This window comes from Spermophilus citellus (genome assembly GCF_964194105.1).
Source record: "Spermophilus citellus genome assembly, chromosome: 11".
Classification (NCBI taxonomy): Eukaryota; Metazoa; Chordata; class Mammalia; order Rodentia; family Sciuridae; genus Spermophilus; species Spermophilus citellus.
The window spans coordinates 10,190,975-10,215,832 of record NC_138192.1 but is presented as its reverse complement, the minus strand read 5'-3'; positions in this window follow the sequence as shown (position 1 = coordinate 10,215,832).

Here is a 24,858-nt window from a genome sequence, read left to right as displayed (position 1 = left end):
TTGCAGTAACACTTTGAATTTTTAGGTTTCACTCTGTTTTCTCCTATATTGATAGATGTATTTGGAACTCTAAATCCAACACGGTTTGTGCTAGCTTCTTGAAACTTGACACAATAAAGTAGTTTCACGTTCTATCTCTATGTTTTGTTTCCTCTTGATGTAGCCCTAAGCAGTGACTGGCGAGAAACACTTTCATGGAAAGGGGTTGCCAGGCTTCCCAAAATTACGAATCTCCAGAAATCTCAGCAAATATTTTTTCACCCAAACTGGATGATACTTTCAGGTAATGATCAGTACACTAAGGCGACTTGGTTCCCCAAATTTCGTTCTTCTATGTTGAAGCGTTCGTTTCCAGTAACAGTTTGAATTTTTAGGTTTCACTCTGTTTTCTCCTATATTGATAGATGTATTTGGAACTCTAAATCCAACAGGGTTTGTGCTAGCTTCTTGAAACTTGACACAATAAAGTAGTTTCACGTTCTATCTCTACGTTTTGTTTCCTCTTGATGTAGCCCTAAGCAGTTACTGGCGGGAAACACTTTCATGGAAAGGGGTTGCCAAGCTTCCTAAAATTACGAATCTCCAGAAATCTCAGCAAATATTTTTTCACCCAAACTGGATGATACTTTCAGGTAATGATCAGTACACTAAGGCGACTTGGTTCCCCAAATTTCGTTCTTCTATGTTGAAGCGTTCGTTTCCAGTAACACTTTGAATTTTTAGGTTTCACTCTGTTTTCTCCTATATTGATAGATGTATTTGGAACTCTAAATCCAACAGTGTTTGTGCTAGCTTCTTGAAACTTGACACAATAAAGTAGTTTCACGTTCTATCTCTACGTTTTGTTTCCTCTTGATGTAGTCCTAAGCAGTAACTGGCGAGAAACACTTTCATGGAAAGGGGTTGCCAAGCTTCCTAAAATTACGAATCTCCAGAAATCTCAGCAAATATTTTTTCACCCAAACTGAATGATACTTTCAGGTAATGATCAGTACACTAAGGCGACTTGGTTCCCCAAATTTCTTTCTTCTATGTTGAAGCGTTCGTTTGCAGTAACACTTTGAATTTTTAGGTTTCACTCTGTTTTCTCCTATATTGATAGATGTATTTGGAACTCTAAATCCAACACGGTTTGTGCTAGCTTCTTGAAACTTGACACAATAAAGTAGTTTCACGTTCTATCTCTACGTTTTGTTTCCTCTTGATGTAGCCCTAAGCAGTGACTTGCGAGAAACACTTTCATGGAAAGGGGTTGCCAGGCTTCCCAAAATTACGAATCTCCAGAAATCTCAGCAAATATTTTTTCACCCAAACTGGATGATACTTTCAGGTAATGATCAGTACACTAAGGCGACTTGGTTCCCCAAATTTCGTTCTTCTATGTTGAAGCGTTCGTTTCCAGTAACAGTTTGAATTTTTAGGTTTCACTCTGTTTTCTCCTATATTGATAGATGTATTTGGAACTCTAAATCCAACAGGGTTTGTGCTAGCTTCTTGAAACTTGACACAATAAAGTAGTTTCACGTTCTATCTCTACGTTTTGTTTCCTCTTGATGTAGCCCTAAGCAGTTACTGGCGGGAAACACTTTCATGGAAAGGGGTTGCCAAGCTTCCTAAAATTACGAATCTCCAGAAATCTCAGCAAATATTTTTTCACCCAAACTGGATGATACTTTCAGGTAATGATCAGTACACTAAGGCGACTTGGTTCCCCAAATTTCGTTCTTCTATGTTGAAGCGTTCGTTTCCAGTAACACTTTGAATTTTTAGGTTTCACTCTGTTTTCTCCTATATTGATAGATGTATTTGGAACTCTAAATCCAACAGTGTTTGTGCTAGCTTCTTGAAACTTGACACAATAAAGTAGTTTCACGTTCTATCTCTACGTTTTGTTTCCTCTTGATGTAGCCCTAAGCAGTGACTGGCGAGAAACACTTTCATGGAAAGGGGTTGCCAGGCTTCCCAAAATTACGAATCTCCAGAAATCTCAGCAAATATTTTTTCACCCAAACTGAATGATACTTTCAGGTAATGATCAGTACACTAAGGCGACTTGGTTCCCCAAATTTCCTTCTTCTATGTTGAAGCGTTCGTTTCCAGTAACAGTTTGAATTTTTAGGTTTCACTCTGTTTTCTCCTATATTGATAGATGTATTTGTAACTCTAAATCCAACAGGGTTTGTGCTAGCTTCTTGAAACTTGACACAATAAAGTAGTTTCACGTTCTATCTCTATGTTTTGTTTCCTCTTGATGTAGCCTTAAGCAGTGACTGGCGAGAAACACTTTCATGGAAAGGGGTTGCCAAGCTTCCTAAAATTACGAATCTCCAGAAATCTCAGCAAATATTTTTTCACCCAAACTAGATGATACTTTCAGGTAATGATCAGTACACTAAGGCGACTTGGTTCCCCAAATTTCGTTCTTCTATGTTGAAGCGTTCGTTTGCAGTAACACTTTGAATTTTTAGGTTTCACTCTGTTTTCTCCTATATTGATAGATGTATTTGGAACTCTAAATCCAACAGTGTTTGTGCTAGCTTCTTGAAACTTGACACAATAAAGTAGTTTCACGTTCTATCTCTACGTTTTGTTTCCTCTTGATGTAGCCCTAAGCAGTAACTGGCGAGAAACACTTTCATGGAAAGGGGTAGCCAAGCTTCCTAAAATTACGAATCTCCAGAAATCTCAGCAAATATTTTTTCACCCAAACTGAATGATACTTTCAGGTAATGATCAGTACACTAAGGCGACTTGGTTCCCCAAATTTCGTTCTTCTATGTTGAAGCGTTCATTTGCAGTAACACTTTGAATTTTTAGGTTTCACTCTGTTTTCTCCTATATTGATAGATGTATTTGGAACTCTAAATCCAACACGGTTTGTGCTAGCTTCTTGAAACTTGACACAATAAAGTAGTTTCACGTTCTATCTCTATGTTTTGTTTCCTCTTGATGTAGCCCTAAGCAGTGACTGGCGAGAAACACTTTCATGGAAAGGGGTTGCCAGGCTTCCCAAAATTACGAATCTCCAGAAATCTCAGCAAATATTTTTTCACCCAAACTGGATGATACTTTCAGGTAATGATCAGTACACTAAGGCGACTTGGTTCCCCAAATTTCGTTCTTCTATGTTGAAGCGTTCGTTTCCAGTAACACTTTGAATTTTTAGGTTTCACTCTGTTTTCTCCTATATTGATAGATGTATTTGGAACTCTAAATGCAACACGGTTTGTGCTAGCTTCTTGAAACTTGACACAATAAAGTAGTTTCACGTTCTATCTCTACGTTTTGTTTCCTCTTGATGTAGCCCTAAGCAGTGACTGGCGAGAAACACTTTCATGGAAAGGGGTTGCCAGGCTTCCCAAAATTACGAATCTCCAGAAATCTCAGCAAATATTTTTTCACCCAAACTGAATGATACTTTCAGGTAATGATCAGTACACTAAGGCGACTTGGTTCCCCAAATTTCCTTCTTCTATGTTGAAGCGTTCGTTTCCAGTAACAGTTTGAATTTTTAGGTTTCACTCTGTTTTCTCCTATATTGATAGATGTATTTGTAACTCTAAATCCAACAGGGTTTGTGCTAGCTTCTTTAAACTTGACACAATAAAGTAGTTTCACGTTCTATCTCTATGTTTTGTTTCCTCTTGATGTAGCCTTAAGCAGTGACTGGCGAGAAACACTTTCATGGAAAGGGGTTGCCAAGCTTCCTAAAATTACGAATCTCCAGAAATCTCAGCAAATATTTTTTCACCCAAACTAGATGATACTTTCAGGTAATGATCAGTACACTAAGGCGACTTGGTTCCCCAAATTTCGTTCTTCTATGTTGAAGCGTTCGTTTGCAGTAACACTTTGAATTTTTAGGTTTCACTCTGTTTTCTCCTATATTGATAGATGTATTTGGAACTCTAAATCCAACAGTGTTTGTGCTAGCTTCTTGAAACTTGACACAATAAAGTAGTTTCACGTTCTATCTCTACGTTTTGTTTCCTCTTGATGTAGCCCTAAGCAGTAACTGGCGAGAAACACTTTCATGGAAAGGGGTAGCCAAGCTTCCTAAAATTACGAATCTCCAGAAATCTCAGCAAATATTTTTTCACCCAAACTGAATGCTACTTTCAGGTAATGATCAGTACACTAAGGCGACTTGGTTCCCCAAATTTCGTTCTTCTATGTTGAAGCGTTCATTTGCAGTAACACTTTGAATTTTTAGGTTTCACTCTGTTTTCTCCTATATTGATAGATGTATTTGGAACTCTAAATCCAACACGGTTTGTGCTAGCTTCTTGAAACTTGACACAATAAAGTAGTTTCACGTTCTATCTCTATGTTTTGTTTCCTCTTGATGTAGCCCTAAGCAGTGACTGGCGAGAAACACTTTCATGGAAAGGGGTTGCCAGGCTTCCCAAAATTACGAATCTCCAGAAATCTCAGCAAATATTTTTTCACCCAAACTGGATGATACTTTCAGGTAATGATCAGTACACTAAGGCGACTTGGTTCCCCAAATTTCGTTCTTCTATGTTGAAGCGTTCGTTTCCAGTAACAGTTTGAATTTTTAGGTTTCACTCTGTTTTCTCCTATATTGATAGATGTATTTGGAACTCTAAATCCAACAGGGTTTGTGCTAGCTTCTTGAAACTTGACACAATAAAGTAGTTTCACGTTCTATCTCTACGTTTTGTTTCCTCTTGATGTAGCCCTAAGCAGTTACTGGCGGGAAACACTTTCATGGAAAGGGGTTGCCAAGCTTCCTAAAATTACGAATCTCCAGAAATCTCAGCAAATATTTTTTCACCCAAACTGGATGATACTTTCAGGTAATGATCAGTACACTAAGGCGACTTGGTTCCCCAAATTTCGTTCTTCTATGTTGAAGCGTTCGTTTCCAGTAACACTTTGAATTTTTAGGTTTCACTCTGTTTTCTCCTATATTGATAGATGTATTTGGAACTCTAAATCCAACAGTGTTTGTGCTAGCTTCTTGAAACTTGACACAATAAAGTAGTTTCACGTTCTATCTCTACGTTTTGTTTCCTCTTGATGTAGTCCTAAGCAGTAACTGGCGAGAAACACTTTCATGGAAAGGGGTTGCCAAGCTTCCTAAAATTACGAATCTCCAGAAATCTCAGCAAATATTTTTTCACCCAAACTGAATGATACTTTCAGGTAATGATCAGTACACTAAGGCGACTTGGTTCCCCAAATTTCTTTCTTCTATGTTGAAGCGTTCGTTTGCAGTAACACTTTGAATTTTTAGGTTTCACTCTGTTTTCTCCTATATTGATAGATGTATTTGGAACTCTAAATCCAACACGGTTTGTGCTAGCTTCTTGAAACTTGACACAATAAAGTAGTTTCACGTTCTATCTCTACGTTTTGTTTCCTCTTGATGTAGCCCTAAGCAGTGACTGGCGAGAAACACTTTCATGGAAAGGGGTTGCCAGGCTTCCCAAAATTACGAATCTCCAGAAATCTCAGCAAATATTTTTTCACCCAAACTGGATGATACTTTCAGGTAATGATCAGTACACTAAGGCGACTTGGTTCCCCAAATTTCGTTCTTCTATGTTGAAGCGTTCGTTTCCAGTAACAGTTTGAATTTTTAGGTTTCACTCTGTTTTCTCCTATATTGATAGATGTATTTGGAACTCTAAATCCAACAGGGTTTGTGCTAGCTTCTTGAAACTTGACACAATAAAGTAGTTTCACGTTCTATCTCTACGTTTTGTTTCCTCTTGATGTAGCCCTAAGCAGTTACTGGCGGGAAACACTTTCATGGAAAGGGGTTGCCAAGCTTCCTAAAATTACGAATCTCCAGAAATCTCAGCAAATATTTTTTCACCCAAACTAGATGATACTTTCAGGTAATGATCAGTACACTAAGGCGACTTGGTTCCCCAAATTTCGTTCTTCTATGTTGAAGCGTTCGTTTGCAGTAACACTTTGAATTTTTAGGTTTCACTCTGTTTTCTCCTATATTGATAGATGTATTTGGAACTCTAAATCCAACAGTGTTTGTGCTAGCTTCTTGAAACTTGACACAATAAAGTAGTTTCACGTTCTATCTCTACGTTTTGTTTCCTCTTGATGTAGCCCTAAGCAGTAACTGGCGAGAAACACTTTCATGGAAAGGGGTAGCCAAGCTTCCTAAAATTACGAATCTCCAGAAATCTCAGCAAATATTTTTTCACCCAAACTGAATGATACTTTCAGGTAATGATCAGTACACTAAGGCGACTTGGTTCCCCAAATTTCGTTCTTCTATGTTGAAGCGTTCATTTGCAGTAACACTTTGAATTTTTAGGTTTCACTCTGTTTTCTCCTATATTGATAGATGTATTTGGAACTCTAAATCCAACACGGTTTGTGCTAGCTTCTTGAAACTTGACACAATAAAGTAGTTTCACGTTCTATCTCTATGTTTTGTTTCCTCTTGATGTAGCCCTAAGCAGTGACTGGCGAGAAACACTTTCATGGAAAGGGGTTGCCAGGCTTCCCAAAATTACGAATCTCCAGAAATCTCAGCAAATATTTTTTCACGCAAACTGGATGATACTTTCAGGTAATGATCAGTACAGTAAGGCGACTTGGTTCCCCAAATTTCGTTCTTCTATGTTGAAGCGTTCGTTTCCAGTAACACTTTGAATTTTTAGGTTTCACTCTGTTTTCTCCTATATTGATAGATGTATTTGGAACTCTAAATCCAACACGGTTTGTGCTAGCTTCTTGAAACTTGACACAATAAAGTAGTTTCACGTTCTATCTCTACGTTTTGTTTCCTCTTGATGTAGCCCTAAGCAGTGACTGGCGAGAAACACTTTCATGGAAAGGGGTTGCCAGGCTTCCCAAAATTACGAATCTCCAGAAATCTCAGCAAATATTTTTTCACCCAAACTGAATGATACTTTCAGGTAATGATCAGTACACTAAGGCGACTTGGTTCCCCAAATTTCCTTCTTCTATGTTGAAGCGTTCGTTTCCAGTAACAGTTTGAATTTTTAGGTTTCACTCTGTTTTCTCCTATATTGATAGATGTATTTGTAACTCTAAATCCAACAGGGTTTGTGCTAGCTTCTTGAAACTTGACACAATAAAGTAGTTTCACGTTCTATCTCTATGTTTTGTTTCCTCTTGATGTAGCCTTAAGCAGTGACTGGCGAGAAACACTTTTATGGAAAGGGGTTGCCAAGCTTCCTAAAATTACGAATCTCCAGAAATCTCAGCAAATATTTTTTCACCCAAACTAGATGATACTTTCAGGTAATGATCAGTACACTAAGGCGACTTGGTTCCCCAAATTTCGTTCTTCTATGTTGAAGCGTTCGTTTGCAGTAACACTTTGAATTTTTAGGTTTCACTCTGTTTTCTCCTATATTGATAGATGTATTTGGAACTCTAAATCCAACAGTGTTTGTGCTAGCTTCTTGAAACTTGACACAATAAAGTAGTTTCACGTTCTATCTCTACGTTTTGTTTCCTCTTGATGTAGCCCTAAGCAGTAACTGGCGAGAAACACTTTCATGGAAAGGGGTAGCCAAGCTTCCTAAAATTACGAATCTCCAGAAATCTCAGCAAATATTTTTTCACCCAAACTGAATGATACTTTCAGGTAATGATCAGTACACTAAGGCGACTTGGTTCCCCAAATTTCGTTCTTCTATGTTGAAGCGTTCATTTGCAGTAACACTTTGAATTTTTAGGTTTCACTCTGTTTTCTCCTATATTGATAGATGTATTTGGAACTCTAAATCCAACACGGTTTGGCTAGCTTCTTGAAACTTGACACAATAAAGTAGTTTCACGTTCTATCTCTATGTTTTGTTTCCTCTTGATGTAGCCCTAAGCAGTGACTGGCGAGAAACACTTTCATGGAAAGGGGTTGCCAGGCTTCCCAAAATTACGAATCTCCAGAAATCTCAGCAAATATTTTTTCACCCAAACTGGATGATACTTTCAGGTAATGATCAGTACACTAAGGCGACTTGGTTCCCCAAATTTCGTTCTTCTATGTTGAAGCGTTCGTTTCCAGTAACAGTTTGAATTTTTAGGTTTCACTCTGTTTTCTCCTATATTGATAGATGTATTTGGAACTCTAAATCCAACAGGGTTTGTGCTAGCTTCTTGAAACTTGACACAATAAAGTAGTTTCACGTTCTATCTCTACGTTTTGTTTCCTCTTGATGTAGCCCTAAGCAGTTACTGGCGGGAAACACTTTCATGGAAAGGGGTTGCCAAGCTTCCTAAAATTACGAATCTCCAGAAATCTCAGCAAATATTTTTTCACCCAAACTGGATGATACTTTCAGGTAATGATCAGTACACTAAGGCGACTTGGTTCCCCAAATTTCGTTCTTCTATGTTGAAGCGTTCGTTTGCAGTAACACTTTGAATTTTTAGGTTTCACTCTGTTTTCTCCTATATTGATAGATGTATTTGGAACTCTAAATCCAACAGTGTTTGTGCTAGCTTCTTGAAACTTGACACAATAAAGTAGTTTCACGTTCTATCTCTACGTTTTGTTTCCTCTTGATGTAGCCCTAAGCAGTAACTGGCGAGAAACACTTTCATGGAAAGGGGTAGCCAAGCTTCCTAAAATTACGAATCTCCAGAAATCTCAGCAAATATTTTTTCACCCAAACTGAATGATACTTTCAGGTAATGATCAGTACACTAAGGCGACTTGGTTCCCCAAATTTCGTTCTTCTATGTTGAAGCGTTCATTTGCAGTAACACTTTGAATTTTTAGGTTTCACTCTGTTTTCTCCTATATTGATAGATGTATTTGGAACTCTAAATCCAACACGGTTTGTGCTAGCTTCTTGAAACTTGACACAATAAAGTAGTTTCACGTTCTATCTCTATGTTTTGTTTCCTCTTGATGTAGCCCTAAGCAGTGACTGGCGAGAAACACTTTCATGGAAAGGGGTTGCCAGGCTTCCCAAAATTACGAATCTCCAGAAATCTCAGCAAATATTTTTTCACCCAAACTGGATGATACTTTCAGGTAATGATCAGTACACTAAGGCGACTTGGTTCCCCAAATTTCGTTCTTCTATGTTGAAGCGTTCGTTTCCAGTAACACTTTGAATTTTTAGGTTTCACTCTGTTTTCTCCTATATTGATAGATGTATTTGGAACTCTAAATCCAACACGGTTTGTGCTAGCTTCTTGAAACTTGACACAATAAAGTAGTTTCACGTTCTATCTCTACGTTTTGTTTCCTCTTGATGTAGCCCTAAGCAGTGACTGGCGAGAAACACTTTCATGGAAAGGGGTTGCCAGGCTTCCCAAAATTACGAATCTCCAGAAATCTCAGCAAATATTTTTTCACCCAAACTGAATGATACTTTCAGGTAATGATCAGTACACTAAGGCGACTTGGTTCCCCAAATTTCCTTCTTCTATGTTGAAGCGTTCGTTTCCAGTAACAGTTTGAATTTTTAGGTTTCACTCTGTTTTCTCCTATATTGATAGATGTATTTGTAACTCTAAATCCAACAGGGTTTGTGCTAGCTTCTTGAAACTTGACACAATAAAGTAGTTTCACGTTCTATCTCTATGTTTTGTTTCCTCTTGATGTAGCCTTAAGCAGTGACTGGCGAGAAACACTTTCATGGAAAGGGGTTGCCAAGCTTCCTAAAATTACGAATCTCCAGAAATCTCAGCAAATATTTTTTCACCCAAACTAGATGATACTTTCAGGTAATGATCAGTACACTAAGGCGACTTGGTTCCCCAAATTTCGTTCTTCTATGTTGAAGCGTTCGTTTGCAGTAACACTTTGAATTTTTAGGTTTCACTCTGTTTTCTCCTATATTGATAGATGTATTTGGAACTCTAAATCCAACAGTGTTTGTGCTAGCTTCTTGAAACTTGACACAATAAAGTAGTTTCACGTTCTATCTCTACGTTTTGTTTCCTCTTGATGTAGCCCTAAGCAGTAACTGGCGAGAAACACTTTCATGGAAAGGGGTAGCCAAGCTTCCTAAAATTACGAATCTCCAGAAATCTCAGCAAATATTTTTTCACCCAAACTGAATGATACTTTCAGGTAATGATCAGTACACTAAGGCGACTTGGTTCCCCAAATTTCGTTCTTCTATGTTGAAGCGTTCATTTGCAGTAACACTTTGAATTTTTAGGTTTCACTCTGTTTTCTCCTATATTGATAGATGTATTTGGAACTCTAAATCCAACACGGTTTGTGCTAGCTTCTTGAAACTTGACACAATAAAGTAGTTTCACGTTCTATCTCTATGTTTTGTTTCCTCTTGATGTAGCCCTAAGCAGTGACTGGCGAGAAACACTTTCATGGAAAGGGGTTGCCAGGCTTCCCAAAATTACGAATCTCCAGAAATCTCAGCAAATATTTTTTCACCCAAACTGGATGATACTTTCAGGTAATGATCAGTACACTAAGGCGACTTGGTTCCCCAAATTTCGTTCTTCTATGTTGAAGCGATCGTTTCCAGTAACAGTTTGAATTTTTAGGTTTCACTCTGTTTTCTCCTATATTGATAGATGTATTTGGAACTCTAAATCCAACAGGGTTTGTGCTAGCTTCTTGAAACTTGACACAATAAAGTAGTTTCACGTTCTATCTCTACGTTTTGTTTCCTCTTGATGTAGCCCTAAGCAGTTACTGGCGGGAAACACTTTCATGGAAAGGGGTTGCCAAGCTTCCTAAAATTACGAATCTCCAGAAATCTCAGCAAATATTTTTTCACCCAAACTGGATGATACTTTCAGGTAATGATCAGTACACTAAGGCGACTTGGTTCCCCAAATTTCATTCTTCTATGTTGAAGCGTTCGTTTCCAGTAACACTTTGAATTTTTAGGTTTCACTCTGTTTTCTCCTATATTGATAGATGTATTTGGAACTCTAAATCCAACAGTGTTTGTGCTAGCTTCTTGAAACTTGACACAATAAAGTAGTTTCACGTTCTATCTCTACGTTTTGTTTCCTCTTGATGTAGTCCTAAGCAGTAACTGGCGAGAAACACTTTCATGGAAAGGGGTTGCCAAGCTTCCTAAAATTACGAATCTCCAGAAATCTCAGCAAATATTTTTTCACCCAAACTGAATGATACTTTCAGGTAATGATCAGTACACTAAGGCGACTTGGTTCCCCAAATTTCTTTCTTCTATGTTGAAGCGTTCGTTTGCAGTAACACTTTGAATTTTTAGGTTTCACTCTGTTTTCTCCTATATTGATAGATGTATTTGGAACTCTAAATCCAACACGGTTTGTGCTAGCTTCTTGAAACTTGACACAATAAAGTAGTTTCACGTTCTATCTCTACGTTTTGTTTCCTCTTGATGTAGCCCTAAGCAGTGACTGGCGAGAAACACTTTCATGGAAAGGGGTTGCCAGGCTTCCCAAAATTACGAATCTCCAGAAATCTCAGCAAATATTTTTTCACCCAAACTGGATGATACTTTCAGGTAATGATCAGTACACTAAGGCGACTTGGTTCCCCAAATTTCATTCTTCTATGTTGAAGCGTTCGTTTCCAGTAACACTTTGAATTTTTAGGTTTCACTCTGTTTTCTCCTATATTGATAGATGTATTTGGAACTCTAAATCCAACAGTGTTTGTGCTAGCTTCTTGAAACTTGACACAATAAAGTAGTTTCACGTTCTATCTCTACGTTTTGTTTCCTCTTGATGTAGTCCTAAGCAGTAACTGGCGAGAAACACTTTCATGGAAAGGGGTTGCCAAGCTTCCTAAAATTACGAATCTCCAGAAATCTCAGCAAATATTTTTTCACCCAAACTGAATGATACTTTCAGGTAATGATCAGTACACTAAGGCGACTTGGTTCCCCAAATTTCTTTCTTCTATGTTCAAGCGTTCGTTTGCAGTAACACTTTGAATTTTTAGGTTTCACTCTGTTTTCTCCTATATTGATAGATGTATTTGGAACTCTAAATCCAACACAGTTTGTGCTAGCTTCTTGAAACTTGACACAATAAAGTAGTTTCACGTTCTATCTCTACGTTTTGTTTCCTCTTGATGTAGCCCTAAGCAGTGACTGGCGAGAAACACTTTCATGGAAAGGGGTTGCCAGGCTTCCCAAAATTACGAATCTCCAGAAATCTCAGCAAATATTTTTTCACCCAAACTGGATGATACTTTCAGGTAATGATCAGTACACTAAGGCGACTTGGTTCCCCAAATTTCGTTCTTCTATGTTGAAGCGTTCGTTTCCAGTAACAGTTTGAATTTTTAGGTTTCACTCTGTTTTCTCCTATATTGATAGATGTATTTGGAACTCTAAATCCAACAGGGTTTGTGCTAGCTTCTTGAAACTTGACACAATAAAGTAGTTTCACGTTCTATCTCTACGTTTTGTTTCCTCTTGATGTAGCCCTAAGCAGTTACTGGCGGGAAACACTTTCATGGAAAGGGGTTGCCAAGCTTCCTAAAATTACGAATCTCCAGAAATCTCAGCAAATATTTTTTCACCCAAACTGGATGATACTTTCAGGTAATGATCAGTACACTAAGGCGACTTGGTTCCCCAAATTTCGTTCTTCTATGTTGAAGCGTTCGTTTCCAGTAACACTTTGAATTTTTAGGTTTCACTCTGTTATCTCCTATATTGATAGATGTATTTGGAACTCTAAATCCAACAGTGTTTGTGCTAGCTTCTTGAAACTTGACACAATAAAGTAGTTTCACGTTCTATCTCTACGTTTTGTTTCCTCTTGATGTAGCCCTAAGCAGTAACTGGCGAGAAACACTTTCATGGAAAGGGGTTGCCAAGCTTCCTAAAATTACGAATCTCCAGAAATCTCAGCAAATATTTTTTCACCCAAACTGAATGATACTTTCAGGTAATGATCAGTACACTAAGGCGACTTGGTTCCCCAAATTTCGTTCTTCTATGTTGACGCGTTCGTTTGCAATAACACTTTGAATTTTTAGGTTTCACTCTGTTTTCTCCTATATTGATAGATGTATTTGGAACTCTAAATCCAACACGGTTTGTGCTAGCTTCTTGAAACTTGACACAATAAAGTAGTTTCACGTTCTATCTCTACGTTTTGTTTCCTCTTGATGTAGCCCTAAGCAGTGACTGGCGAGAAACACTTTCATGGAAAGGGGTTGCCAGGCTTCCCAAAATTACGAATCTCCAGAAATCTCAGCAAATATTTTTTCACCCAAACTGAATGATACTTTCAGGTAATGATCAGTACACTAAGGCGACTTGGTTCCCCAAATTTCCTTCTTCTATGTTGAAGCGTTCGTTTCCAGTAACAGTTTGAATTTTTAGGTTTCACTCTGTTTTCTCCTATATTGATAGATGTATTTGTAACACTAAATCCAACACGGTTTGTGCTAGCTTCTTGAAACTTGACACAATAAAGTAGTTTCACGTTCTATCTCTATGTTTTGTTTCCTCTTGATGTAGCCTTAAGCAGTGACTGGCGAGAAACACTTTCATGGAAAGGTGTTGCCAAGCTTCCTAAAATTATGAATCTCCAGAAATCTCAGCAAATATTTTTTCACCCAAACTAGATGATACTTTCAGGTAATGATCAGTACACTAAGGCGACTTGGTTCCCCAAATTTCATTCTTCTATGTTGAAGCGTTCGTTTGCAGTAACACTTTGAATTTTTAGGTTTCACTCTGTTTTCTCCTATATTGATAGATGTATTTGGAACTCTAAATCCAACAGTGTTTGTGCTAGCTTCTTGAAACTTGACACAATAAAGTAGTTTCACGTTCTATCTCTACCTTTTGTTTCCTCTTGATGTAGCCCTAAGCAGTAACTGGCGAGAAACACTTTCATGGAAAGGGGTAGCCAAGCTTCCTAAAATTACGAATCTCCAGAAATCTCAGCAAATATTTTTTCACCCAAACTGAATGATACTTTCAGGTAATGATCAGTACACTAAGGCGACTTGGTTCCCCAAATTTCGTTCTTCTATGTTGAAGCGTTCGTTTGCAGTAACACTTTGAATTTTTAGGTTTCACTCTGTTTTCTCCTATATTGATAGATGTATTTGGAACTCTAAATCCAACACGGTTTGTGCTAGCTTCTTGAAACTTGACACAATAAAGTAGTTTCACGTTCTATCTCTATGTTTTGTTTCCTCTTGATGTAGCCCTAAGCAGTGACTGGCGAGAAACACTTTCATGGAAAGGGGTTGCCAGGCTTCCTAAAATTACGAATCTCCAGAAATCTCAGCAAATATTTTTTCACCCAAACTAGATGATACTTTCAGGTAATGATCAGTACACTAAGGCGACTTGGTTCCCCAAATTTCGTTCTTCTATGTTGAAGCGTTCGTTTGCAGTAACACTTTGAATTTTTAGGTTTCACTCTGTTTTCTCCTATATTGATAGATGTATTTGGAACTCTAAATCCAACACGGTTTGTGCTAGCTTCTTGAAACTTGACACAATAAAGTAGTTTCACGTTCTATCTCTACGTTTTGTTTCCTCTTGATGTAGCCCTAAGCAGTAACTGGCGAGAAACACTTTCATGGAAAGGGGTTGCCAAGCTTCCTAAAATTACGAATCTCCAGAAATCTCAGCAAATATTTTTTCACCCAAACTGAATGATACTTTCAGGTAATGATCAGTACACTAAGGCGACTTGGTTCCCCAAATTTCGTTCTTCTATGTTGAAGCGTTCGTTTCCAGTAACACTTTGAATTTTTAGGTTTCACTCTGTTTTCTCCTATATTGATAGATGTATTTGGAACTCTAAATCCAACACGGTTTGTGCTAGCTTCTTGAAACTTGACACAATAAAGTAGTTTCACGTTCTCTCTCTATGTTTTGTTTCCTCTTGATGTAGCCCTAAGCAGTGACTGGCGAGAAACACTTTCATGGAAAGGGGTTGCCAGGCTTCCCAAAATTACGAATCTCCAGAAATCTCAGCAAATATTTTTTCACCCAAACTGGATGATACTTTCAGGTAATGATCAGTACACTAAGGCGACTTGGTTCCCCAAATTTCGTTCTTCTATGTTGAAGCGTTCGTTTCCAGTAACACTTTGAATTTTTAGGTTTCACTCTGTTTTCTCCTATATTGATAGATGTATTTGGAACTCTAAATCCAACAGGGTTTGTGCTAGCTTCTTGAAACTTGACACAATAAAGTAGTTTCACGTTCTATCTCTACGTTTTGTTTCCTCTTGATGTAGCCCTAAGCTGTTACTGGCGGGAAACACTTTCATGGAAAGGGGTTGCCAAGCTTCCTAAAATTACGAATCTCCAGAAATCTCAGCAAATATTTTTTCACCCAAACTGGATGATACTTTCAGGTAATGATCAGTACACTAAGGCGACTTGGTTCCCCAAATTTCGTTCTTCTATGTTGAAGCGTTCGTTTCCAGTAACACTTTGAATTTTTAGGTTTCACTCTGTTTTCTCCTATATTGATAGATGTATTTGGAACTCTAAATCCAACACGGTTTGTGCTGGCTTCTTGAAACATGACACAATAAAGTAGTTTCACATTCTATCTCTATGTTTTGTTTCCTCTTGATGTAGTCCAATGCAGTGACTGGCGAGAAACACTTTCATGGAAAGGGGTTGCCAAGCTTCCCAAAATTACGAATCTCCAGAAATCTCAGCAAATATTTTTTCACCCAAACTGGATGATACTTTCAGGTAATGATCAGTACACTAAGGCGACTTGGTTCCCCAAATTTCGTTCTTCTATGTTGAAGCGTTCGTTTCCAGTAACAGTTTGAATTTTTAGGTTTCACTCTGTTTTCTCCTATATTGATAGATGTATTTGGAACTCTAAATCCAACACGGTTTGTGCTAGCTTCTTGAAACATGACACAATAAAGTAGTTTCACGTTCTATCTCTATGTTTTGTTTCCTCTTGATGTAGCCCAATGCAGTGACTGGCGAGAAACACTTTCATGGAAAGGGGTTGCCAGGCTTCCCAAAATTACGAATCTCCAGAAATCTAAGCAAATATTTTTTCACCCAAACTGGATGATACTTTCAGGTAATGATCAGTACACTAAGGCGACTTGGTTCCCCAAATTTCGTTCTTCTATGTTGAAGCGTTCGTTTCCAGTAACAGTTTGAATTATTAGGTTTCACTCTGTTTTCTCCTATATTGATAGATGTGTTTGGAACTCTAAATCCAACACCGTTTGTGCTAGGTTCTTGAAACTTGACACAATAAAGTAGTTTCACGTTCTATCTCTATGTTTTGTTTCCTCTTGATGTAGCCCTAAGCAGTGACTGGCGAGAAACACTTTCATGGAAAGGGGTTGCCAGGCTTCCTAAAATTACGAATCTCCAGAAATCTCAGCAAATATTTTTTCACCCAAACTAGATGATACTTTCAGGTAATGATCAGTACACTAAGTCGACTTGGTTCCCCAAATTTCGTTCTTCTATGTTGAAGCGTTCGTTTCCAGTAACACTTTGAATTTTTAGGTTTCACTCTGTTTTCTCCTATATTGATAGATGTATTTGGAACTCTAAATCCAACAGTGTTTGTGCTAGCTTCTTGAAACTTGACACAATAAAGTAGTTTCACGTTCTATCTCTACGTTTTGTTTCCTCTTGATGTAGCCCTAAGCAGTAACTGGCGAGAAACACTTTCATGGAAAGGGGTTGCCAAGCTTCCTAAAATTACGAATCTCCAGAAATCTCAGCAAATATTTTTTCACCCAAACTGAATGATACTTTCAGGTAATGATCAGTACACTAAGGCGACTTGGTTCCCCAAATTTCGTTCTTCTATGTTGAAGCGTTCGTTTGCAGTAACACTTTGAATTTTTAGGTTTCACTCTGTTTTCTCCTATATTGATAGATGTATTTGGAACTCTAAATCCAACACGGTTTGTGCTAGCTTCTTGAAACTTGACACAATAAAGTAGTTTCACGTTCTATCTCTATGTTTTGTTTCCTCTTGATGTAGCCCTAAGCAGTGACTGGCGAGAAACACTTTCATGGAAAGGGGTTGCCAGGCTTCCCAAAATTACGAATCTCCAGAAATCTCAGCAAATATTTTTTCACCCAAACTGGATGATACTTTCAGGTAATGATCAGTACACTAAGGCGACTTGGTTCCCCAAATTTCGTTCTTCTATGTTGAAGCGTTCGTTTCCAGTAACAGTTTGAATTTTTAGGTTTCACTCTGTTTTCTCCTATATTGATAGATGTATTTGGAACTCTAAATCCAACAGGGTTTGTGCTAGCTTCTTGAAACTTGACACAATAAAGTAGTTTCACGTTCTATCTCTACGTTTTGTTTCCTCTTGATGTAGCCCTAAGCTGTTACTGGCGGGAAACACTTTCATGGAAAGTGGTTGCCAAGCTTCCTAAAATTACGAATCTCCAGAAATCTCAGCAAATATTTTTTCACCCAAACTGGATGATACTTTCAGGTAATGATCAGTACACTAAGGCGACTTGGTTCCCCAAATTTCGTTCTTCTATGTTGAAGCGTTCGTTTCCAGTAACACTTTGAATTTTTAGGTTTCACTCTGTTTTCTCCTATATTGATAGATGTATTTGGAACTCTAAATCCAACACGGTTTGTGCTGGCTTCTTGAAACATGACAGAATAAAGTAGTTTCACATTCTATCTCTATGTTTTGTTTCCTCTTGATGTAGTCCAATGCAGTGACTGGCGAGAAACACTTTCATGGAAAGGGGTTGCCAAGCTTCCCAAAATTACGAATCTCCAGAAATCTCAGCAAATATTTTTTCACCCAAACTGGATGATACTTTCAGGTAATGATCAGTACACTAAGGCGACTTGGTTCCCCAAATTTCGTTCTTCTATGTTGAAGCGTTCGTTTCCAGTAACAGTTTGAATTTTTAGGTTTCACTCTGTTTTCTCCTATATTGATAGATGTGTTTGGAACTCTAAATCCAACGCGGTTTGTGCTAGGTTCTTGAAACTTGACACAATAAAGTAGTTTCACGTTCTATCTCTATGTTTTGTTTCCTCTTGATGTAGCCTTAAGCAGTGACTGGCGAGAAACACTTTCATGGAAAGGGGTTGCCAAGCTTCCTAAAATTACGAATCTCCAGAAATCTCAGCAAATATTTTTTCACCCAAACTGGATGATACTTTCAGGTAATGATCAGTACACTAAGGCGACTTGGTTCCCCAAATTTCGTTCTTCTATGTTGAAGCGTTCGTTTCCAGTAACACTTTGAATTTTTAGGTTTCACTCTGTTTTCTCCTATATTGATAGATGTATTTGGAACTCTAAATCCAACACGGTTTGTGCTAGCTTCTTGAAACATGACACAATAAAGTAGTTTCACGTTCTATCTCTATGTTTTGTTTCCTCTTGATGTAGCCCAATGCAGTGACTGTCGAGAAACACTTTCATGGAAAGGCGTTGCCAGGCTTCCCAAAATTACGAATCTCCAGAAATCTCAGCAAATATTTTTTCACCGAAACTGGATGATACTTTCAGGTAATGATCAGTACACTAAGGCGACTTGGTTCCCCAAATTTCGTTCTTCTATGTTGAAGCGTTCGTTTCCAGTAACAGTTTGAATTTTTAGGTTTCACTCTGTTTTCTCCTATATTGATAGATGTATTTGGAACTCTAAATCCAACACGGTTTGTGCTAGCTTCTTGAAACATGACACAATAAAGTAGTTTCACGTTCTATCTCTATGTTTTGTTTCCTCTTGATGTAGCCCAATGCAGTGACTGGCGAGAAACACTTTCATGGAAAGGGGTTGCCAGGCTTCCCAAAATTACGAATCTCCAGAAATCTCAGCAAATATTTTTTCACCCAAACTGGATGATACTTTTAGGTAATGATCAGTACACTAAGGCGACTTGGTTCCCCAAATTTCGTTCTTCTATGTTGAAGCGTTCGTTTGCAGTAACACTTTGAATTTTTAGGTTTCACTCTGTTTTCTCCTATATTGATAGATGTATTTGGAACTCTAAATCCAACAGTGTTTGTGCTAGCTTCTTGAAACTTGACACAATAAAGTAGTTTCACGTTCTATCTCTACGTTTTGTTTCCTCTTGATGTAGCCCTAAGCAGTAACTGGCGAGAAACACTTTCATGGAAAGGGGTTGCCAAGCTTCCTAAAATTACGAATCTCCAGAAATCTCAGCAAATATTTTTTCACCCAAACTGAATGATACTTTCAGGTAATGATCAGTACACTAAGGCGACTTGGTTCCCCAAATTTCGTTCTTCTATGTTGAAGCGTTCGTTTGCAGTAACACTTTGAATTTTTAGGTTTCACTCTGTTTTCTCCTATATTGATAGATGTATTTGGAACTCTAAATCCAACACGGTTTGTGCTAGCTTCTTGAAACTTGACACAATAAAGTAGTTTCACGTTCTATCTCTATGTTTTGTTTCCTCTTGATGTAGCCCTAAGCAGTGACTGGCGAGAAACACTTTCATGGAAAGGGGTTGCCAGGCTTCCCAAAATTACGAATCTCCAGAAATCTCAGCAAATATTTTTTCACCCAAACTGGATGATACTTTCAGGTAATGATCAGTACACTAAGGCGACTTGGTTCCCCAAATTTCGTTCTTCTATGTTGAAGCGTTCGTTTCCAGTAACAGTTTGAATTTTTAGGTTTCACTCTGTTTTCTGCTATATTGATAGATGTATTTGGAACTCTAAATCCAACAGGGTTTGTGCTAGCTTCTTGAAACTTGACACAATAAAGTAGTTTCACGTTCTATCTCTACGTTTTGTTTCCTCTTGATGTAGCCCTAAGCAGTTACTGGCGGGAAACACTTTCATGGAAAGGGGTTGCCAGGCTTCCCAAAATTACGAATCTCCAGAAATCTCAGCAAATATTTTTTCACCCAAACTGGATGATACTTTCAGGTAATGATCAGTACACTAAGGAGACTTGGTTCCCCAAATTTCGTTCTTCTATGTTGAAGCGTTCGTTTCCAGTAACACTTTGAAATTTTAGGTTTCACTCTCTTTTCTCCTATATTGATAGATGTGTTTGGAACTCTAAATCCAAAACGGTTTGTGCTAGGTTCTTGAAACTTGACACAATAAAGTAGTTTCACGTTCTATCTCTATGTTTTGTTTCCTCTTGATGTAGCCTTAAGCAGTGACTGGCGAGAAACACTTTCATGGAAAGGGGTTGCCAAGCTTCCTAAAATTACGAATCTCCAGAAATCTCAGCAAATATTTTTTCACCCAAACTGGATGATACTTTCAGGTAATGATCAGTACACTAAGGCGACTTGGTTCCCCAAATTTCGTTCTTCTATGTTGAAGCGTTCGTTTCCAGTAACACTTTGAATTTTCAGGTTTCACTCTGTTTTCTCCTATATTGATAGATGTATTTGGAACTCTAAATCCAACAGGGTTTGTGCTAGCTTCTTGAAACTTGACACAATAAAGTAGTTTCACGTTCTATCTCTACGTTTTGTTTCCTCTTGATGTAGCCCTAAGCAGTAACTGGCGAGAAACACTTTCATGGAAAGGGGTTGCCAAGCTTCCTAAAATTACGAATCTCCAGAAATCTCAGCAAATATTTTTTCACCCAAACTGAATGATACTTTCAGGTAATGATCAGTACACTAAGGCGACTTGGTTCCCCAAATTTCGTTCTTCTATGTTGAAGCGTTCGTTTGCAGTAACACTTTGAATTTTTAGGTTTCACTCTGTTTTCTCCTATATTGATAGATGTATTTGGAACTCTAAATCCAACACGGTTTGTGCTGGCTTCTTGAAACATGACAGAATAAAGTAGTTTCACATTCTATCTCTATGTTTTGTTTCCTCTTGATGTAGTCCAATGCAGTGACTGGCGAGAAACACTTTCATGGAAAGGGGTTGCCAAGCTTCCCAAAATTACGAATCTCCAGAAATCTCAGCAAATATTTTTTCACCCAAACTGGATGATACTTTCAGGTAATGATCAGTACACTAAGGCGACTTGGTTCCCCAAATTTCGTTCTTCTATGTTGAAGCGTTCGTTTCCAGTAACAGTTTGAATTTTTAGGTTTCACTCTGTTTTCTCCTATATTGATAGATGTGTTTGGAACTCTAAATCCAACGCGGTTTGTGCTAGGTTCTTGAAACTTGACACAATAAAGTAGTTTCACGTTCTATCTCTATGTTTTGTTTCCTCTTGATGTAGCCTTAAGCAGTGACTGGCGAGAAACACTTTCATGGAAAGGGGTTGCCAAGCTTCCTAAAATTACGAATCTCCAGAAATCTCAGCAAATATTTTTTCACCCAAACTGGATGATACTTTCAGGTAATGATCAGTACACTAAGGCGACTTGGTTCCCCAAATTTCGTTCTTCTATGTTGAAGCGTTCGTTTCCAGTAACACTTTGAATTTTTAGGTTTCACTCTGTTTTCTCCTATATTGATAGATGTATTTGGAACTCTAAATCCAACACGGTTTGTGCTAGCTTCTTGAAACATGACACAATAAAGTAGTTTCACGTTCTATCTCTATGTTTTGTTTCCTCTTGATGTAGCCCAATGCAGTGACTGTCGAGAAACACTTTCATGGAAAGGCGTTGCCAGGCTTCCCAAAATTACGAATCTCCAGAAATCTCAGCAAATATTTTTTCACCGAAACTGGATGATACTTTCAGGTAATGATCAGTACACTAAGGCGACTTGGTTCCCCAAATTTCGTTCTTCTATGTTGAAGCGTTCGTTTCCAGTAACAGTTTGAATTTTTAGGTTTCACTCTGTTTTCTCCTATATTGATAGATGTATTTGGAACTCTAAATCCAACACGGTTTGTGCTAGCTTCTTGAAACATGACACAATAAAGTAGTTTCACGTTCTATCTCTATGTTTTGTTTCCTCTTGATGTAGCCCAATGCAGTGACTGGCGAGAAACACTTTCATGGAAAGGGGTTGCCAGGCTTCCCAAAATTACGAATCTCCAGAAATCTCAGCAAATATTTTTTCACCCAAACTGGATGATACTTTTAGGTAATGATCAGTACACTAAGGCGACTTGGTTCCCCAAATTTCGTTCTTCTATGTTGAAGCGTTCGTTTGCAGTAACACTTTGAATTTTTAGGTTTCACTCTGTTTTCTCCTATATTGATAGATGTATTTGGAACTCTAAATCCAACAGTGTTTGTGCTAGCTTCTTGAAACTTGACACAATAAAGTAGTTTCACGTTCTATCTCTACGTTTTGTTTCCTCTTGATGTAGCCCTAAGCAGTAACTGGCGAGAAACACTTTCATGGAAAGGGGTTGCCAAGCTTCCTAAAATTACGAATCTCCAGAAATCTCAGCAAATATTTTTTCACCCAAACTGAATGATACTTTCAGGTAATGATCAGTACACTAAGGCGACTTGGTTCCCCAAATTTCGTTCTTCTATGTTGAAGCGTTCGTTTGCAGTAACACTTTGAATTTTTAGGTTTCACTCTGTTTTCTCCTATATTGATAGATGTATTTGGAACTCTAAATCCAACACGGTTTGTGCTAGCTTCTTGAAACTTGACACAATAAAGTAGTTTCACGTTCTATCTCTATGTTTTGTTTCCTCTTGATGTAGCCCTAAGCAGTGACTGGCGAGAAACACTTTCATGGAAAGGGGTTGCCAGGCTTCCCAAAATTACGAATCTCCAGAAATCTCAGCAAATATTTTTTCACCCAAACTGGATGATACTTTCAGGTAATGATCAGTACACTAAGGCGACTTGGTTCCCCAAATTTCGTTCTTCTATGTTGAAGCGTTCGTTTCCAGTAACAGTTTGAATTTTTAGGTTTCACTCTGTTTTCTGCTATATTGATAGATGTATTTGGAACTCTAAATCCAACAGGGTTTGTGCTAGCTTCTTGAAACTTGACACAATAAAGTAGTTTCACGTTCTATCTCTACGTTTTGTTTCCTCTTGATGTAGCCCTAAGCAGTTACTGGCGGGAAACACTTTCATGGAAAGGGGTTGCCAGGCTTCCCAAAATTACGAATCTCCAGAAATCTCAGCAAATATTTTTTCACCCAAACTGGATGATACTTTCAGGTAATGATCAGTACACTAAGGAGACTTGGTTCCCCAAATTTCGTTCTTCTATGTTGAAGCGTTCGTTTCCAGTAACACTTTGAAATTTTAGGTTTCACTCTCTTTTCTCCTATATTGATAGATGTGTTTGGAACTCTAAATCCAAAACGGTTTGTGCTAGGTTCTTGAAACTTGACACAATAAAGTAGTTTCACGTTCTATCTCTATGTTTTGTTTCCTCTTGATGTAGCCTTAAGCAGTGACTGGCGAGAAACACTTTCATGGAAAGGGGTTGCCAAGCTTCCTAAAATTACGAATCTCCAGAAATCTCAGCAAATATTTTTTCACCCAAACTGGATGATACTTTCAGGTAATGATCAGTACACTAAGGCGACTTGGTTCCCCAAATTTCGTTCTTCTATGTTGAAGCGTTCGTTTCCAGTAACACTTTGAATTTTCAGGTTTCACTCTGTTTTCTCCTATATTGATAGATGTATTTGGAACTCTAAATCCAACAGGGTTTGTGCTAGCTTCTTGAAACATGACACAATAAAGTAGTTTCACGTTCTATCTCTACGTTTTGTTTCCTCTTGATGTAGCGCAATGCAGTGACTGGCGAGAAACACTTTCATGGAAAGGGGTTGCCAGGCTTCCCAAAATTACGAATCTCCAGAAATCTCAGCAAATATTTTTTCACCCAAACTGGATGATACTTTCAGGTAATGATCAGTACACTAAGGCGACTTGGTTCCCCAAATTTCGTTCTTCTATGTTGAAGCGTTCGTTTCCAGTAACACTTTGAATTTTTAGGTTTCACTCTGTTTTCTCCTATATTGATAGATGTATTTGGAACTCTAAATCCAACAGTGTTTGTGCTAGCTTCTTGAAACTTGACACAATAAAGTAGTTTCACGTTCTATCTCTACGTTTTGTTTCCTCTTGATGTAGCCCTAAGCAGTAACTGGCGAGAAACACTTTCATGGAAAGGGGTTGCCAAGCTTCCTAAAATTACGAATCTCCAGAAATCTCAGCAAATATTTTTTCACCCAAACTGAATGATACTTTCAGGTAATGATCAGTACACTAAGGCGACTTGGTTCCCCAAATTTCGTTCTTCTATGTTGAAGCGTTCGTTTGCAGTAACACTTTGAATTTTTAGGTTTCACTCTGTTTTCTCCTATATTGATAGATGTATTTGGAACTCTAAATCCAACACGGTTTGTGCTAGCTTCTTGAAACTTGACACAATAAAGTAGTTTCACGTTCTATCTCTATGTTTTGTTTCCTCTTGATGTAGCCCTAAGCAGTGACTGGCGAGAAACACTTTCATGGAAAGGGGTTGCCAGGCTTCCCAAAATTATGAATCTCCAGAAATCTCAGCAAATATTTTTTCACCCAAACTGGATGATACTTTCAGGTAATGATCAGTACACTAAGGCGACTTGGTTCCCCAAATTTCGTTCTTCTATGTTGAAGCGTTCGTTTCCAGTAACAGTTTGAATTTTTAGGTTTCACTCTGTTTTCTCCTATATTGATAGATGTATTTGGAACTCTAAATCCAACAGGGTTTGTGCTAGCTTCTTGAAACTTGACACAATAAAGTAGTTTCACGTTCTATCTCTACGTTTTGTTTCCTCTTGATGTAGCCCTAAGCAGTAACTGGCGAGAAACACTTTCATGGAAAGGGGTTGCCAAGCTTCCTAAAATTACGAATCTCCAGAAATCTCAGCAAATATTTTTTCACCCAAACTGAATGATACTTTCAGGTAATGATCAGTACACTAAGGCGACTTGGTTCCCCAAATTTCGTTCTTCTATGTTGACGCGTTCGTTTCCAGTAACAGTTTGAATTTTTAGATTTCACTCTGTTTTCTCCTATATTGATAGATGTATTTGGAACTCTAAATCCAAC